Source organism: Maylandia zebra, linkage group LG15 (genome assembly GCF_041146795.1).
Source record: "Maylandia zebra isolate NMK-2024a linkage group LG15, Mzebra_GT3a, whole genome shotgun sequence".
In the NCBI taxonomy this organism is placed as follows: Eukaryota; Metazoa; Chordata; class Actinopteri; order Cichliformes; family Cichlidae; genus Maylandia; species Maylandia zebra.
In genome coordinates, this window is record NC_135181.1 from 26,139,888 (window position 1) to 26,149,685 (window position 9,798).

Here is a 9,798-nt window from a genome sequence, read left to right on the forward strand (position 1 = left end):
CATTTCCTTTTCCTGCTCGTGAAGTGATGAGCGCTCATGATAAATATCTGGAATATGAACATACACCCTGTTTTCCTGTTGCACTGTGAAACGTGAACAGACCATGAATATTAATCAAATTCTTTTTCACTTTGCCAAGGGAAAAGGAGAACTTCCCTTCAGTAAGACTCAGCAGCAAATGTAAATCTTCAGTGCCTTGCTCAAGGACATGTGTGCAGGCTATTAGTAAAGGAAAAAAAAGAACAGTTAGCCTCAAATAAATCTTAAATATAGCAAATGGTGCTGATTCCACAGCGGTAACAATCCTCTATTTGTCAGTTCACTTCTGTTTGCATTAAAAAAAAACTGATTCTCTGTTTTTATAAACATGAAGCAATAATTTTGTGCAAAATGCAACAGAAATATATAATATTAACAGTTTTTATCAAGGAAAATATAGTTGGTATATACAGAATTTACAACAGTCAAGTCCATTTTATTTGTTTTTCCTGAATCATGTGTGAAAAATCATGTCTGATTTTAACGATCATGATGTGCAGTATTTGTTTACAAGCAGATATTTCTCGAGTTTTTTTCAATGTTTTAATGAAAGCATTACATAATGTGGATGATGGAATCCAAATCTACAGTTACACTTTCCTATTAAACATTCTGGTCACTCTGAACTTCTGATATAAATTTATTGATGCATTTTTTTAATACAAGCCATCATGAGGACGTGTGCAGAAATGTTTAAAAAGTGTGAGGCTGAATACATCATGTAACCCAGTGAGTTTACACGACTCAGTAATGCACTACAACATGTTATTGTTAATTGGGATTTATCATTACTCTGTTAATCACTGAGTTGATCAAAAATAAATCAATAATAAAAGATAAATACTATAAATATAAGAATAAAACCCAAAGAGTATATTTAACACCCCTACTGGTTAGGAAGGAACAAGCCCCGCCTTCCCCTGCTCTGTACCGTCACGTGCTCAGACACAGAGAGAGACGGAGGTGCACGAGACCATCACTGATTTTCACCGCCAAGCTTTTTGCTGGAAAATAACTATTAACTTGATAAATTGAGCAAATATCCATACCGGAGATCTGCATGGACCTTGGAGAAACGGACCTGATTTATTGTGAACATTTCGGACCTTGAAACCATCGCGGTGAGTCAGAAGCTGTTAAGGTAACCTTGAAGCTAAAAAGCTAACAAGAAGTTAACAGGGAATATAATGGCCCAATTTCAATGTTGTAGATCTGCGCGGGAGCGGATGAAGTGGACAAGATCCTCTCTGAGAGTTGAACAAGATCCTCTCTGAGAGTTGAACATTAGAAGTGTGCTGGTGAGTTAAACTGGGACTGGGCGAATCAGGCTAATTGAAAGCTAACTAGCCTAATGCTCATAGCTGCAGCTGTAGCTGACCACGTTTTCACTGTGGGAGAACACACGGGGTTTCTCATGGAGTTCAGCCATTTTGAGCACTCAGCTTGTGTGCTGATGATATTCTAGTATTACTTGTTGAATATTAAATGCACTAAAATTAGATGATGGAATAAGTTAATGTTGATCTTAAAGGTCATGAATCTACTTTATTTTGTTACATTTGATGCTTGAGCGGCACTGGATAGATGTCCGTGTGTATTCTTACTGTGCTGATACGTTACCACATACTGTAAAACTACAGCCTGTGGGTTTTTGTATATTCTTTTCATAATTTTATTTTGTACATTGAGTGTAAATAATATATTGCTTCATTGCTATGCAGTGTATAGCAATGCTCCTGTAATTCAGTTAAAGGGCAATACTGTAAAAAACCAATCTACCATAGTTTATGGTTTATTTCTGATTTCTGATAGAAATGTGCACCTTGATGATAGAATAAGCTGATTGTGATTTAAAGATTGCATTCATGATTAAGATGCACTGTATAGACTATAGTTAGAAATTAGAATTAATGTTTTGTGCTTGTTTTGTTATAGCACTTACATTATTTACATATGGCCATGTATATCTTTAGAGTGTGAACTGAATTAGTAATAGTCCTGTTGTTTACAGGCTAGGTTTTTTTTATGGGATCGTGAGACCTGGATCTCTTCCTGACGAGGAAGATGGCGAGCCTTTCCCTTTGAACCGAACCACAGCCATTCCGAGTTGGCCCAGAAGGGCAGGTTGCTCTTCTCTCACGAACAATCGCAACAGTGCGGTAGGACGAAATCTCACCAATCACAAACTTTTGACCTGTTGGATTTGACTTGACTGAACACTGACTATTAAGCCGGCAAGACTGACATATCTGAGCTCAGATAGGATTCTGATTGTTATTACCGTATTTCCCGGACTACAAAGCGCACCTGAATATTAGCCGCACAAGCTAAAATCAGGGGAAAATCCTGTTTTGTACATACATTAGCCGCACCTGACTAAAAGCCGCAGGTGTTTCAATGTTGACTCATCATATGTAAGAGAATATGCACAAAGGGAATTGTCAGGAAAGAGATGGCTGTTTGGAGACACACCCCTTTTATTAATATTTTGAAAAACAAGTTATGGGTACATATTTGCACATGTAGTACATAACAGTAACCTACAGCACACCAGAAAATAGATTCGGACTACCTTTTAGGCTCAGGTGCAGTGACACGGCTTTAACAAGAAGAAAAGTCAGTCATTCACCATCTTTCTCTTCTTCCTGCGCACTAAAACCACCAAAGTCCTCTTCTCCAATGTTGGAAACGAACAGGCTCAGGATGGCTTCGTCATCCACTCTCCGCTTCTCTCCTTCGTTGTCACTTTCAAAACCAAAGAAATCCTCGTTGTCAGTATCAGAGTCGAACACCCTCAGAAGGGCCGTGGCGGTGTCCTCCTCTCCATCATGCAGCAGTCCAGCCCTTCAAAATCCGTTGGTGATCGTGGATGTTTTCGCACTTTTCCACGCTGTCAGAATCCACCGGTGGAGTTGGGCATAACTTGCTTTTCGCAAGTTTATCGCCGCTCGTCATCCACGACTCCCGCTGAATGCGTAGCGCTACTTTGAAGTTTGTTTTTCGCGCTACTTCGTACGGCACTATGTTGCCTGGCGGACGGACATGTGACTAACATACCACTCTTGAACCCCGATCCTTCCGCCAGGCAACGTAGTGCCGTACAACAGCGGAACAAACAAAACAAATCGTCTTACGATATCACAAAAATCATGGAAAATCCATAGAAAAGCCGCACCTGACTAAAAGCCGCAGGGTTCAAAGCTTGTGCAAAAAGTAGCGGCTTATAGCCCGACAATTACGGTATTATTGCTGTCACTGTATTTTATTTTATGTTTTCATTCCTGTTCATGAAATGCTGTTAAATTGTTGCTAAATAGTTTAATACAATTCATAGCAACTTTACCTGTGGCTCCAGTCATTCTTCTCCACGCAACTCACTATCCCTCCTACGAATCTAGCTATTGGCCCATTCTCTCCATCTTACTTTAATTTCCCCTACCCTATCCTGTACTGGGCTACAATCACATTTCACCTGTTTTTCTCGTTTCATGCTCATTTGCTGTTTTGTTAGTTTGAGTTTGGTTTATGAAAAATTGCATTCGGATTCAAATGTGCCTCATTGTGATTTACATTGTATCCAACAGTGAAAATGAACGGTGAAACTAAAACATGCTTATCTTAAATGACACCTTCAGAATGACACCGTCCTCTCGAATGAGTCATTATGAAATCATAATTGTGGATTTATGTTTTATAAATCACAATATACAAAATCAATATGTGCCACTGTTAGTTATAAAACAATATACATCCTTAAACATTACTTATAACAACAAGTATTTACTGTTAGTATTCTCAGTTCAACACAGGCTTCCAGTGATTTGGAAATTGTAATTTTTCTTCTTTCTTTTTTTTTTTTTACATTTTACGATGTCCAAACTCTTTTAAGAAATTGGGCTGTGATTCATTTTTTCCTGTCTTAATCCACTTTTCAGCTTCCACATAACATTTGAAACGGATAAATGAAGACTATTTCATTTTGACGTGCACGCCTGACTTCTCCAGCAGATGAACCTTATGCATATATATGTTTTAGAAATGGGGCCAGATTACATACAGTCTGTAATAAATCCCAGGCTCCCCTGAAGCTCGAACACAATAAATCACATGCTGTTTCTTTTCCCTTCCCCATGTTTCTTCTTTACTGCATTCCCTTTCAATCACCTTTCTTCTTATCTCTCCAATCCTTTCCTCTCATCTCCTTTTCTTGTTTCATTAGGTTCATTGAAAATAAAAGTGAGCTGCTGATAAAAAACAGGCTGGGTCGGTCATCAGCCGTTCAGTACGACAGACCAACATTTGATTTTCTGCTTTGAAATAAGAGCTTGAAACAGTAAACCGAGGTGCCTTCTCACTTCCCATAAAACATGGTTTAGGGGAAGGAGGAGGGATGAGGTCGGCCAAACATCAGACCTCATAAACCCGTACGTACCATATATATAAAGTGTGGTCGGAAGGAAGGGGAGCTGGAGGGGGGCAGCAAGGTTACACTTAGAAGTCATTTAGGTAAACCGAGTCCATTCCTGAGCTCAACTGCTGTATGGATGTGGTAGGTCAGGCAACATTTGCATACCGCCTTTTTTTAACAAAAGCAAGGAAAGTGTCATTTATCCCCATAGCAACCTTTACAATAATTAACCCTTTGAAATGGTAAACAAGCCTCACTTTAAACTGAGCAACACAACAAAGTGCTCAACTTGGAGTTCCGTGTTTGGCATGAGGACGGTTCAGTATGTGCAGGAGTCAGGGATAAAGCTACCAAACATTTGGAGGTAATCTAACAGTGTTTACTTAATAGGTCTCTCCCAACAAAAAGGTAACACAATGGTGACTGAGCATGACTGAGGTGACTCGTATTTATTAAGACTTTTGTGAACTGGATGTCTGTGATTGCTACTAGAATCAATACACGTTCCTGCTCATGCAAAGCCAACATTTCCTACAGCTGCTATTTCAAATAAACAATATTTAGCTAGCGAAATACACCAGATGACTGGTTGCCTACTGTTTGTTAGTGCTATGGTAACACTATGCTAAGTGTACTGTGTTAATCATCAAAACTCTGTTTACGGAACAAGACATGGTTCGTTGATGACGGGATGCAGGGGGCACTGTGAGCAGTTAGATGACAACCTGCACACCTGCATTGTCTCAGAGACTCCCTCTGTGAGTGTAATTTATGGTCCTGCAAACGTGGCCATCTGTGTAGTGCAGGTAAGGGTGTCAAAGATAAGGCCCGGGGGACAGAATTGGCCCGGCGAAGACTTAATAAATGGATGTGGATGACCCATGTGTCAACACGAAAGGAGGAATAGCAGAGTTCACCAGGAAAAGGAGACTTCCTCTCTCTCTCCTCGGCCGGCTGACGACCAGCAGTAGCACAAATAAGAGTTGCATCTGTCTGCCTCCAGCCAACAACAAACCGCTTTCACGCTTAGGCATAAAACAAGCATGATGCTGCTTCCAGCTTTTGGCAGAGCCGTGCAGTCTGCAGCGTGAAATCAGATCACTCAGCTGATAGAAGGAGATAAAAACATTTGCTGTTACCGCCAGTCACAGCGCTCGGAGAAGGTTTTGTGAGGTTTGTGCAGGAGGCTTGCCACTTTGATGCCAAGCACGTTCACGTAGAGTCCTGTTATAGGTAAAGTACAATAGCATGTTGTCAGGCCAGCATCCTGCCCCATCTCGTCACTACTCTAATCTTTGACTATATAACAGTAATTAGTTATTCAATGCTAATAGAAACTAAAACCACATAAACAATGTAATAAATAATGTTCAGTTTATCTGTTCAGATGTATCCTCATTATAAAGGTTTTGAAGTAAAGTATGAGAGTAGTAAAACATATCAACATACCTATAATATTTGACGTGCGGTTACAAACATCTGTGGAGAGAACTGCAGTTCGATTTTTTTGTTGTACATCAGGCTTTTGTAACAAATTACTTCATCAGTAAACACACCTGCAGGCCATCAGGTAACAATTTTGTGGGTTATAAAAACCTTTGAACTCGGAGAGAACACTGCATAAACAACCTACCACACAAGATTATAGAGGACATTTAATTGAATTAATTGAGCTTTTTAAACTCATTAATCTTTGTTTTCTTCAAGTGTGCATTACAGTGAAAAGCTGGAGGACAAAATCAGTGTGTGGTTGCCATAAATTCACATTAAAACTAATAAAGGAAATGTAATTAGGATATCACATGTCAGTTGGCTCGCTCCAAGTAACGATTTACCAAGGCTGTCACTTTTATGACAGGTTCATCATTTTCTGTCTGTTCACATGAAGGCATCTGGTTTGATGCTTTCTTTTCCTTTGTCATAAAAAAAACAAACAAACTGGAAGCAAACTGCATCATATTTCCTCTCCAGTGACGTGTTAAGTTCCCCGTGAGCTCTTGTTGAGGCTCACATTTACAGCTTTTCCAAATCATTACAAATTGAAAACCCATTTAAGTCAAGCACCAGTCATAATAAATCAAATCTCCACCGCAGTTGGTTTTCTGCTTTTCTGTTTATTTGCTCTGATATTGCATCTGAACATAACAATGTTATGATCATTCATTTCCCCCTCGAGCTCCAAACAGTTTCACTGCTAATGGGTCTAGAGCTTTTTGAAAAATACAAATAGGAACAAACTAATAAGAAACAGCTCTTGATGATTTCTTGGCATATGGAGCTTGTGGGACCTGAGGCTGCGTTCAAAAAACCCTCTTGCCACACTTGGCAGATCCTGATCCCACAACATGCTCGTTTCTTATATGAAGAATTAAAATTGATTAAGGCTGATGGAGTAAAAACATGATTGCTGTAAAAACATGCATCTATAACCCAACAAAGAAATGTAAAAATTCACCTAGTTTAAAGCTTATAAATGCTCTTGTTTGCTTTGCAGCCTTTATACGTTTTTGCTGTTTGATGAGGTTTGGTTTCCAAAATAGTCATGATGTCAGATATTAGGTGAGTTCAAAGAAACTTGCAATGAACCCAGAGAGTGTGTTCTGGTGTCAAACAGCATCATTCAGCAGAATGTGCAGAAGAAACAACAGTTACAGACGTCTCCCCTGTGCGACTTAAAGCCACGGCGAGCCGTCTCCATTGTTCTGTGAACAACCACATGTTGCGTTCCCCAAGTTCCTTTTGCCGGCTCATCTGTCAGAGCTCTGTTTTGATCTTTGAGGACCAAGCCTTTTCCAGAATTAATCACACAATGCCTCAATCCGTTACCAATCAGTGGTGGTCGCCTGCCAGAATTCTTATTAGAGTGTCTTGCTGAGCCTCAGTTTTTAAAAAAAAATTCCCCGTCTGGCCTCACCCCAGTCATCTTTTGGAACAAATCTGATCTGCTGTGGTTCCACCTCATAGGGACTCAAATGGTCTGGTGCTAGCATCTTGGTGCCAAATAATACAGGACACCTTCAGAGGTCTGTTGGAGTTTAGGACTTTGTAGGTCAGAACTGTGTAGTCGGAGGTAGGGGTAAAGAAAATTTCCTTTTCTGTTCCTACAGGTACAGTCTACACAAAGGTAAGTGCAGGAGAGAAGTATCTCACATTTTCTATATGTACTTTTCAAATTAGGAATCACAATGTCCACATTCTGCAGTGGCTTCTGTTTTCTTTTGGCTTTTATAAATTTCCATTTGGAGGATGATGGAGAATGATCTCAAAATAAATAGTGACGCTGCAAAAACCTCAGTCTTTGCAAAATCAGAGTCCACGATTAAAACTCTGATGTACCTTTAGATGTGGTGGGGTGCCACTGTTGGACCTAAAGGTGTAGTAGGATTCTTTATTTTGTGATGCAGAGACTCTGGCTCCTTTCAGAGGGCCTTGATATAGTTGGGGGCATTTTGGGAAGTTCGGAGGTGGTGTTGTGGGTTGTGGGTTTAGCTGGTTGGTTGGTATTCAGAGGGCAGGAGATGTGTAGGTGGAGTGGCTTCAGACCAGAAGCGTCTGCTTCCAGACTCAGACTGTATGATGTGGTGTTTTCTCCAGCACAAATCCACCGGCTCACGGCTGTCACAGCAACAACAAAGTGAGAAAATGCTTCCTGAATCAAAGCAAACCGACTCAAGTGCTGAGGTGTAATTATACAAGCGCAGATGGAGCCGTCGACCTGGCCAGACGACCACAGACCCTTTTTTTAAACACTGTTGTACACATTTGTGTGCAAGTCTGCGTACATCTGTGCTTTCAATTATTCAAACTGAGAGATGAACAGGTTGTTTTTCTCCACTAAAGCCCATCTGTTTGGGCCTCTAAGGAGGGGTCGATCATGCAGGCAGAACACCATTGAAGAAGAATTAGCAGTAATTTATCCTTCTAATACAGCTCACTGATCTTCACCGTGTGTTAAAGTCTTTACTGGTGAGGAAAAATGAGAGAATGTGAGGAAATGGTTATCAGACTGTGAGGGGAGAAAATGAGATCCACATGAAAAACAGGCACAGACAACTGAGACAAATCGAACCAAACATCACATCGATAATGAAGTCTTTGACAGTGTAAAACATCCTTCACTTATTTAACAGCAGTGCAGATGAATTTAAAATACGAGCTCATATTTAAATCATAACCCAAATTAACAGGCGACACAGTGCAGTGGTCGGTACTGTCCCCTCACAGGAAGAAGGTCTCGCTGTGCCTGTCAAGGACGTTAATTTTAGTCCTTCAGAGACTTTCAGCCCCATGTGCATCAGGTTAACTGGTGATTCAATAACTCTGAATTGGACACAAAAATGAAATGGAAACCAAAATTAAGCTGTTAATTTTAATAGACTTACACCAAATCACCAAACACATCTCCGCATGCTCACTGACTGGCAAGACTGAGATCTGTATTTATAATAGTCAAAGATCACACTGACTCAGTTTTATTAACGCTGTTCTAACAACCATCAACTACTACACGATTGATCTGACTGAGTGTAAGGACAAATACTCTGGGACATTCAGAACATGTCTCTGTCTGGGAGGTCTCTGATGCAGAAAAGTTCATTCAGATTCTGTTCAGCAGAACAACAACACAAAAAGGCTTTCGAAAGCTGAAGAGAACCAGTCGATATAAGGGATTTTGTTTGGTGACCCTCAGGTGCAAAACACTTCAAAACACCAAAACCCAACATTTCATAAAACATAAGAATGGAAAAAATAAACACAACAACCTCAAGACCGCTAATTTCCATCTCTACAAAGATTACAGTTAGAGTGACCCACAGAGAGAGAACCGACACCAGAATGAAAAAACCCAGACTGAAAGAGAGTGGAAGGATCTTCTAATGTTTCACAAACAGTGAAAAATGTAACATCCTTTAATGTTCAAAGACGACTCCTTTAGTGAAATCTGTGACCCGTAAGCTATTACTTAAGATTACACTCAACTGTCACTGTGTTAGTAACACCTGGGTTTCATGGCTTTGACATCTTTTTGCCTCCAGAACTGAGAAATGTACCATGTCAACCCATCAAAAATCGATATGGCAACATGACATTTGTTGTTTGCAAAACTTGTGCATATGATGATGCCATTTATATTTGCATTTAAAGTTATGAAATATGATTCATTAAACATGTTTGTGGTTGTTACAGTAAAAATAACTTTTTCTACTCGAATTTTATGGGTTTTTTTTCTGATTTTAGATCAATTGTGTTAATACAGTATGCCAAAATGAAAACATAACTGTAAATTCAGACATGTGAGGTTGTGCTGAAAAGGATGATACCAAATTTTTCGGTAAGTGAATGTGTTTAAT

General features: G+C 39.8%; 1 long non-coding RNA gene across 1 annotated transcript; it reads left to right on the forward strand.

Moving 5' to 3' along the window:
• Positions 1-768: 768 nt before the first annotated feature.
• On the forward strand, positions 769-2,695 carry LOC111500611 (uncharacterized). Its single transcript, XR_002721178.3, has 3 exons — positions 769-1,160; positions 1,250-1,337; positions 2,051-2,695. It is a non-coding gene; the product is annotated as an uncharacterized LOC111500611 (long non-coding RNA).
• The last annotated feature ends 7,103 nt before the right edge of the window (positions 2,696-9,798 follow it).